We start from the raw sequence: 9,829 nt of genomic DNA on the forward strand, positions 1-9,829 counted from the left end.
TGTTGGTGCTTTATAGTGCTAAGCAAACATAAGGTGTGTAAATAGAGACTGTCATGAACAAAACTGTTTTGTGGTATTGTACAGTAAGGCAAATAGCCTAAATTTTATAACCAGTGCAAACAATCATAAAGAGAGAAACTGTTGATCTATTTGAGATGGATGAGAAGGGTGCTAAGTCCCTACCTCGAAGGGCTGCAAACTCAGCACAGCGTGTTCTCTGCAAATAGTGCTTCAGTTCATTTTAACTCCTGTAGGAGTAGGAAATGCTTATACTCAGGATTATTTCATGTAAGTTACTAATCAACTAACAAAACCTAACAAACACACAAGGAAATTAAACCACAAAAAAAAAGAATTACATGAGAAGGCAGTTTCAAAACTAATCTTGTTTTCCCTCCTCCTGCAAAACCATCTTAGTGGATTTGAATCTGATGACATGCTTTGATCCCACCATCCCACACTCCATGCCGATAAAAACGTGGAGTTTAAGGTGCCCATACTGCAGTCAGCAGTTCCCACACAGCATCCCATCATACAGAGAGCTATACTTCTGTAGACTTTTTTCTGTCACCCTCCTGAAATGGGCCTAGACAGCTGTGCTCTCCCTGTGCATTACTCATCCTCTCATACAGGTAATGTGCTTCCCTACATTCCTGTTCATTGATAGTTGTGGGATAGCTGCATCCCCTCATCCTTGAAAGTCTTGCACATCCCTTCAGGAGTGTACATGCTGTTCCCAGATGCTTTCCCAGCGTCTTGATGGGTAGGTCCCCTGAAGGGCTAGGATATATTGAACATTTTTCTTCCATCTTCAGAAAGCCTACACTCAATCTCACAGTCTAAATTTGCTTTTTTTCCCTTAGGTCTCTACACTTCTTGAGGGTGTCAAAGTGCAAAGCATAAAACTGCTGCTCTTTGTCTCCTTTGTGTTTGGTATTATAAACAATGTATGAAAGTACTTTTAAGTTTCAGTACAACTATGCTGGATCACTGTTTCCTGTATACTGGCTCACTTAATGAAAAAAAAAAAGGCCTGAAATTAATGCATTAATTTCTCTTCTGTTTTTCTCTTACTCCTCTCCTTCCATCCTATAAAATGTCATTTTCTTAAGTGGCAAGAGTTTAGATAATCCATGTTCAAGCTGTTGCGATCCCTTTTCTTTTTGGTTCACTTTGTTTTAATAGAAAATTGATGAAGAAAATTTAAAATTGTGTTATACCAATAACACACAGGAGTAGTAATCAGATAATTTGTGCACTCTGTATTTTCTCAAAGAAATTTTGGAAGCAGTTAACATCCAGAACAGCTGGCTAAACCATAAGGAATGTTTTGAAACATTTGCTGATTTGAACAGTCACTCTGAAGACCACAAAGGTGTTTCATCATAATGCTACAATAGTAAGTGTTGTGGTTAGACGCTAGCTAAGTGCCAGGCACCCACAAAAAGAAACACCTACATATTTTCCTCTGCTATAGCTGAGCAGAGGAAGGGGAATTGAAAACCTCATTTTCATGAGTTAAGATTATTGAAAAAAAAGAACCACTTTAAGGCAAAACAGGTTCAAAACTGAACAGTATTATTAACAGAATTGAAAGTAAAATGGGTAATGAGAACCAAAGCAAATCTTCAGAACACCCTTCTTTTCCAGTCCCTCCCTCTTTCCACCGACTGCACAAGGAAACAAAACATGGGATTTTGGTCAGTATTTCACTTCTTAAAAATCTTCCTTCAGTATGCTTGAGGAAAAGAGTTTCTTCTGCTGTGCCATGAGATCCTTCCCACGGGAAATAGTTCTCTGCGAACTTTTCTAGCGTGCTTTTAACTTCCACAAGCAGCCGTTCCACCTGAACCTGATGCAATGTGAATCCCTCCCACAGGCCAAGCAGTCTTCCCACAACTGCCTAGTGTGGGTCATTGTAGTTCATGGGGTTTAGTCTTTTAAGGATGAGCTGTTCTAGTTTGGAAGGGAAGGCTCTCTTCCTCTGTCTCTAAAGGTAAGGGTAATCTCTCTCTGAGTTCCTTGATAGATTACAGCTTTTCAGCATCCACACACTCCAGCATGAGTACTGTTCTTCACGGGCTGCGCGTGGATCTGTGCACCCCCCCATGCACCTCACGAATTATAGGGAAACAGTTTGTTATATTATAGTCCTCACCACGGCTTGCAGGAGGATCTCAGCTCTGGTGCTTGGAGCACCTTCTCCCTCTCCCTTTTCTTCACTGACCTCGGTGCTGCCATGTTGGTTCTCCTCATGTGTCCTCACTTTTCCTCTGACTTGGAAGAAAGTTGGTGTTTGTAAGTTGCAGTTGAGAGGTTGATCTCATCTGGGCTCCGCACTGGGGAATTGCTTGCCATGTCTCTTGCTGCTGGCCATGTGGTCCCTGCCGGCACTGCACGGTCAGCCCTGGCCTCGTGGTTCTCGCCAGTGCCGCACGGGTGGCTCCAGCCTCAGAAGGGCCCTGGCCACGCGGTCCTGGCCTTGGGAGGGCCCCAGCTGTGAGGTCCTGGCCCATGGTGGCCCCCGCTGGGATGGGCCCCAGTGGCTGCCTCACCACCCCTCAGGAGAAGAAAAAAGAGAGCTTCCTGCGGTTTTTCCTTTCTTAAACATGGTGGTTTAAACAGAGGTGTTACCAACTTGTTTAATTGGGCTAGTAACCTGCCCATCGTCAGAGCCTTCAGCGATTGGCTCTGTGCTGGACATAGACGTTTCGAGCAGCTTTTCTCCCGCCCCCACCAAAACCCAGGCTGTGTTAAACCAACCTAGTAAGGATGGTTATGTTGAGATAAAATAACTCCTTGTAAGTTGCTTTGGTACCAGCTACCTCAGAGTAGCAGCTGAATTCTGGCTGAAAGTTACCAGGAACATCACCAGGGTTTCTCTGTGCTTCACCCTGAAGAAAGGATGTGATCAGTGGAGTTTAGACTTTGACACTGTGACTTTTGCAACAATTCTCAACAACACCTAGATGGAAAATTTGCACAAAGTTTAAACATACATTCTTGTGCTGTGAAGATGGTGGAAACCCCCTCACTATGACACAGACTTCCTATAGGCTTGCCTGCTGTTTAATTAGTTTCTGGGTAAAATTTTTCTGTTTGCTTTTATGAAAGAACCTTTTTTCCCTACCCCAAAACCCAAGTTCCACTGACACTACTGAAATCCTTGTGTGTAAGGATTTGGATCCTACAAGCAAGGTTTTTTTGATCCTCCAAGTAAGGATTCAGATTAGTTTGGGTACCCTGAGTAAGCTGTGAATGAGATGATCCCTTTACTTCAGTGGTCATGTGTCTTTGTCAGTGCAGCTCCCATTGGTGTCAGTGGGAGGTCCTCCAGCACATATTTATGACTGTAAGTCAAGTCCTCCCACTTAGAGGCTCATTAACTGTTCAAAACAATTGCCTTACAGGATGACAGAACTTCTCAGCCCAGAGGTAAAATTTCTGAAAGAATCTGTAGAAATTTTTCTAGCTGTCTCTGATTATTTAACGATGAGTGTTGTCCTTCTTTTGTTCCAGGGCACAAAATAAGGAGTACAAATGTTTTTCCGCCATGTGATAACTCAGGCAGTACTCCTGGAAAGACTCCAGATTTGGCACATGATGTATGTTGCCTTTATGGAGTGCTCTGGTTTAGAAAGGGCAAAAAATAATTTGCTTGTGAGATGCAGTTTTAAACCCATGAGAACAGCTCACTCTATGCTTCTCACTGCTAAACAAGATACAGATGTGGCTTTCCTACACTGACAAAGCATAAAGCAAGGGTACACCCCATTCAAGTGAACATTATAAAGGATGGTAGAGTTTGAAAAGTGAAAGCCTGAATGCTGAAGTCTATCCACATGCTACATCTAGCAGAGTTGCTACATCTGGCCACTTTTCCAGAAATATACCGGACACTCCATCTCAAGGGTGAGTTTAAGCATAGTTAAGTGCTGGGATGTTTTTGCAGCTGCCAAAAATGAGTATCCTTGGTGATGGTAATGAAAATTATTTCAGGAGCATTGACAATAGCAAAAACAGCAAGCAAAGAAGTGTCTGTGTGCTGCAAGCAGGTACAGTACAGCTCACTTCCTCATGCCTGGAGCATCTTCTGACTCTCTAAACCATCAGGCATTTGGAACACAGAAGAAGGTTATGCTGGGCAGAAAACAGAGTAAAAGTGGAAGATACAGCAAGTGACTGTACAAAAGAGATGCATGGAATTTGTGGGAGACTAGCTTTCCAAAATAATGTAAATTAATTTATTTTTGCTTCTGTTCATGTGATAATGAGACATTAATCAGAGTTTATCAATGCATGGTAAATGCCAGTTTCAGAAAAAAACATAATAATAAAAAATTTATATGTTTAAAACTTTCAAATCTAGCTTTTCAATGCCAAAAGTGCCTACTCTTAGGGCAGTGGGGGCTGTGAGGCCTGTGGGGTCAGTGAGGGCTATGGTGGCTGTGAAGGGTGTCAGTTCTGTTAGGGCTATAGGTGCAGGGGGTTTGGGCTAAATGACCTTTAAAGATCCCTTCTAACCCAAATCATTCTGTGATTCAATAGTTCTATACTCCAGCTGAGGGGTAGTATACAAAGGGGGAGCAACAGCTGAACAACTGCTATACACAATGCCCTGGAAACATTTTTGTCTCCTATCTTTAAGTGGTCTGGGTTGGTGGTTCCCATTGTTTTGGGTTTTTTAATATGGTGACTGGAACACCTTTTCATGTACTGAATGGTTTACTGCTACAGTGTACCTTAGGCCATGCATATCCTAATTGTTTCCTCCTGTTAAAGTGCCAGGATTCTTAAACCACAAATGAAGACAGGACTCAAAATCATAGTTCCTTTCAACAATTAGAGCTTTGGTTATCTTAAAAGAAAAAAGTGTTTTGGGAAAATAGCACTTTAAATGTATTGTTCAAAGAAAAGATTTCTTAATATGCCAAGATTAAATGGGGATTTTGCTCTGTGTAAACCCTTTTCAAATTGTTGTAAAAGTATTAGATTTTCCACAACTGCAATAAGGAAAAAAACATTAGAAGTTGCATTAACTTCTTTATGAGTCAGGGCTATTCAGACACAATTCCCTGTCTTTTATGCAAAGATCCATGTGACCAAATATTGTCTTTGTGGGTTTGACTGGGGAAAGGGTAGAAAAAGGAAGGATGAGGAGTGGATTGGGTAGCCTCACTCTAATCACTGTTTCTTCTTGAGAGGAGAAAATATAATCTAATTATTCTGAAATAGGATATTATCATCTTTCAATAATACTTTTATAGCAGCCACTACTTTTAAAATAAATATATTTGAGGACTGGGTCTGACTTTCTCTGAGTTCTCCTTCATCACTTATCTACATTTAGTTGCCAGCTGTATTGGAAGAGTCTTTATTGAAATCTACACTGTAAGGAAATTATTCAAAGAACTAATGAAAATAGAAAGGCAGTGAATGACACTTCAGCCCTATATAACTGTCTCTTCCATCATCCCCTCATCACAGCCACAGAAACCTTTATACATGGAGCCAGTGCAAGCTTAAGAACCCACATGCATCTGTGCCTTAACAGGCAATGCCTTGTGATTAGCTGATTTAAAGATTTTTTTTTTTTTTAAGATGAGAATTTTGTTCCTTGAAGTTTACTCATGCAAGAGTGACATCGTGCTCTAGGGTATTCACAATAACTTTTATGATACTGAAATAAACTGGATATCTGTCCTGGGTTGAGGTGTATTCTATTACCATCCTCATGAGCCGTTGAAATCAGGTGGGGCAGTGTTTCCTTGCCTCCTCCCCCCAGACTATCTTGCTGTTAATGGCCCATCATTGTCCTGCAGCATGACTCAGAGATAACTCCCTCCGGACCATCTTCTGTTAATGAGCCTAATCAACACTTGGCCTCATGACTCATTACCCTATTGTGAGATGCTCCACCCAGAGGGAGGAACCAAGCATCCCATCGTGGATATAACTGGGACTCTGAGCACCAAAGAGGGGACTCCACTGGATTTCTAGAGGACAGGAGCTACACAGCCACCACTGGACTTTCTGAGGAAGAGCAGACCCCTTCTACCACAGGATCACCACTTCAGAGGATTGCAGCCACCATTCCACCAGACTGCTACCACTACCCTGCCTAATAGGGACTCAGGTTGTATCTTGGCTCTGTCAGTGTTTTCTTTTACTTTCTTTTCCTTTTCTTTAATTTCCATTAAATTGTTATTCTGACTTGGTGCCTCTCACTGGTTTGTTTTCAAACTAGTACAATATCTTTCATGCCATTTTTTCAGACCTTGAAACATTCCCCTCAGTGAAACATAAAATTTATCAAATCCAGTATGATTAATAATTCTGAATTATCAGAGGCATCCCTCTTTCTCTGAGAAACCCTGGCTAGTGGTAGTTTAATGAAAATGTTACCAAGGATATGCCTTCATCTTTGTTTTTAATAATTAATTAATTCATCAGTTAAGAGGATAACAAAGATTTGGGTTTTCCTTTAAATAATAAATTGTTCCAACATCTTTCATTTGTGCGTCCTTACCTTACAAGTCACTTAGAAGAGGAGCACTTCATTAAACATCACAGACGTTAAACCTGAAGATTAACCATTAGAGGGCAACCTTTCCTGCTCTGAGGAACTCAGTGTGCTTTTTCTAGCCTATTTTGAGAACTTGATTAACAGTTCATGAAAACAACAGCCCTGAAGAGATACCATGGTTGATGCTCCACATCCATATTCTTGAGGTGTTTAGTGTCTTTGCTGAACCGCAGACTAATCTGTATATGAAGATAAAAATAAAGATAAAAATATCGACATAAATATAATATGAACATGGCTATAAATATGAAATGCAAATAGGAAATATAAATATGACTCTTCCTCATGAAGTCTGAATGAAGAGGGATGAGTCTCTTTGCTTGCCATAAACTGCACTCTGTGGTACAGTACTTTAGCCCAGAAGTGGCTACTGCAGGTGGCAAATGAGCTCTTCTCTACACACACAGTGTGTCACACCTTGCACATCACATACAGGCTGAAAACTGTTGTAGGAAAGATTGCTAATTATTGTGACACAGTGACTTACCTTTCTTGACCATAGGCATAAGTTCTAGTCACTAGTCCCTGTGACTAAAAGAGTGCAAGAAAATGTACAAGGCTTTACCAGTAACTAATTTTTAAACTTCAAAGGCTGCAGTGCAAAGCAGAATTGTTAAATATTATGCATATTGCAAAACGCTGAAGGGGTTTGAAAGGCGGTTAAAAAGGAAATATTCTTAAATTGTTGTTGCTTAAAAGGCACGCACGTTATGGTTAATAGAGCCCAGATGCTGACTGGTTTTGAAAAGCTGAGCAAGCTAAAACAAAATAGTGTTTTGGTGTCTGTCAGCCTGAAATGTGAGCTCTTTTAAAAGGATGTTTTTGCTGTATCAACATAGCATTAAAGCACTTTACAAATTTTAGAACAGTAACTTTCTCAAATGACATTTTTATAATACGGCTTTGAAATGTAGCCACGGCTAGATATTCATAAAGAAAGTCCTGGACTTGCCCTGTGGTCTGGTGGGCAGTGCCAAATTAAAATCAGAGGCCTGCATGGTTCACACTGAAAAATATGACCACTGAAGAAGTGTATCCTCAGGCAGTGCTGTTTTCAACTCCCTGGGAGATGAGAGAGGAGAAAAGAGGTAGTAGGTAGACAGCCTGACCTTGAATGCACCATCAGCGGGAGTCCAAATGCTCCTCCAAAGGCATAAAGAAAATGCCCAAGCCTTCCAGGTCATCTTATTCCATATTTCCCTGTGGGGATATTGCTGGATTTCTGTTAGACTAGCTTGCCTGTATGGGCTGCTGAACTCAAGCACCTTCTCCTCTCTGAAGTTTTTGTTGTAAGGATTTTTTTTTTAGCCACAAAGAAATGCAGGTCTCATCCTGGGCTCCAGGCAGCCTCTTCTGGTAGAGAAGATGGGAAAGAAAGAATGGGTATTAAGCGGGGGGAGGGGAGAGTTGGGGGTAATAATAAAATAGTACTGAAATGCAAGGAGAAAAGGCAACTCTGTATGTGATAAAAAGGGGATTTGATGGGCTATCTGATGGGAAAATTACCCCAGAATTAGTGGAAATGCTAATTTTTGCTGTGGTTTGACTGTGGTGATAGTAATAGCAAAAACAAGTCAGGTTTTATGCCTGGAGAAAATGGCTGGACTAGAGACATGACTGACTGTTCAAGGAAATCTGCTTGTAAGGCACCTGTATCCTGGGAAAAAGGTGCAGTTCATATTGTATGGGAGGAAAAGTGAGAAGGAAAACATGATCACTGAGGGAGGTGATTTCTGTGCTCGTGAGACCCCACCTGGAGTCCTGCATCCTGCTCTGGGGCCCCCCACAATGGAAGGATGTGGACTGGCTGGATCCAGAGGCCAGGCACAAAGATGAGCACAGGGCTGGAGCACCTCTGCCATGAAGACAGGCTGAGGGAGTTGGGGTCGTTCAGCCTGGAGAAGAGCCTTTCAAGCCTTCTAGTGCCTGAAGGGGGCTTACAGATGGAGAGGGGCTTTTCACAATGGCATTAGTGATAGGACAAGGGAGAGCGGCTTCCAGCTGAAAGACGGCAAATATTAGGAAGAAATTCTTTATTATGATCTGGTCCTCTATTCATTGAAGAAGGAATACCATGGTTAATCCATTGCACTCTTGGAATAGGATAAACTGTGTCAGGCATTTCTATCACATCTATTAGAACTGACCTTGTTTTGAGGAAGAGTTGGATGAAACGTTTTTCTTTATAAATTGTATGACCTAGGCAATGTGGCAAGATGATGATGATGTCACAAGTTAGGATGTCCTATTTTATTCTGTGAAATGGTTGTAACAGGCATCATTGGATGGCAATATTACATTCCATTTCCCAAGCTCCTGTGCTGCAGACTTTCCTGCTGGGGGCATGAGGACTTGAGCTTGAGTTTCAGTATGAAACCCTGGCCCTTTTGAAATCAGTGAGAACTTTACTATTGCCTTAAGAGGGACCAGCATTTCAGCACGCTATGCCCATTAATTCTTGTTGAAACATTCAGTGAGAAAGCTAGTTATGATAGTGGCTTCTGTGATGTGGGCAGCCACAAATTCATTTGCTGAGCATCCATCTTCTTCTAACAGCTTTCACTCATTAGGGGCTTTGGTTCTGGTTCTACAGAAGATCCCACTGACTCCACTCGAACTAAGGGCACAGTTCAAAAGCAGAGTGACTTTGGCAGCTGGTTTCATGAGCTCCAGCCACTGTCCTTTGCTGTCCTGGGGGCTGACACAACTGCTTGTGAAGCCGGGCCACCAACTAAACCAGAGAATTGAACCAAGTATAAAAACAATCCTGTGAAAGCTCTTGTGTCATTGAGCCATCATCCAAGTTCAGAGGTAAGGGTAAAGCTGTCCAAGTTTCTCAGCCTCAGCTGGATTTGAGCCAGCAAACCAGGGTTTCTAAGGTGAATGAAAATAACTGCAACCAACAAGGGGAGCTTCTTACTAAAACAAAAGAGACATTCCCTCTCCACTAACTTTGACTTCAGGCTCGAATAAGGGAACATAATCATCTTAGAGAAATCATGCCTGTTGGAGGCTTTTTTGTGTGTGGTAATCTTCCTTTCTCTTTTACTTTGTAAAAGCCTCTTCTATGGAGTTAATTCTATATGTATGAATTAGAAGTAAAGCTTACAAACTTTTAGGAGAGAGACTTGGTCTTGAATCCTAAGCAATGATGGGGAAAAGGGTTCAAAAAAGGCCATTTTTGCAGGGGGTAGTGATCAATGATGAGTCCTGATGTACCTCAGTGACAAGCGGTGTCCCTCA

At 41.7% G+C, this 9,829-nt stretch overlaps 1 long non-coding RNA gene across 1 annotated transcript; it reads left to right on the top strand.

Annotated features, from left to right (window-relative positions):
- Positions 1–3,163: 3,163 nt before the first annotated feature.
- Positions 3,164–4,307, top strand: LOC138104771 (uncharacterized). Its single transcript, XR_011148273.1, has 3 exons — positions 3,164–3,435; positions 3,520–3,912; positions 4,000–4,307. It is a non-coding gene; the product is annotated as an uncharacterized lncRNA (long non-coding RNA).
- The last annotated feature ends 5,522 nt before the right edge of the window (positions 4,308–9,829 follow it).

This window comes from Aphelocoma coerulescens, chromosome 1A, assembly GCF_041296385.1.
Source record: "Aphelocoma coerulescens isolate FSJ_1873_10779 chromosome 1A, UR_Acoe_1.0, whole genome shotgun sequence".
Classification (NCBI taxonomy): Eukaryota; Metazoa; Chordata; class Aves; order Passeriformes; family Corvidae; genus Aphelocoma; species Aphelocoma coerulescens.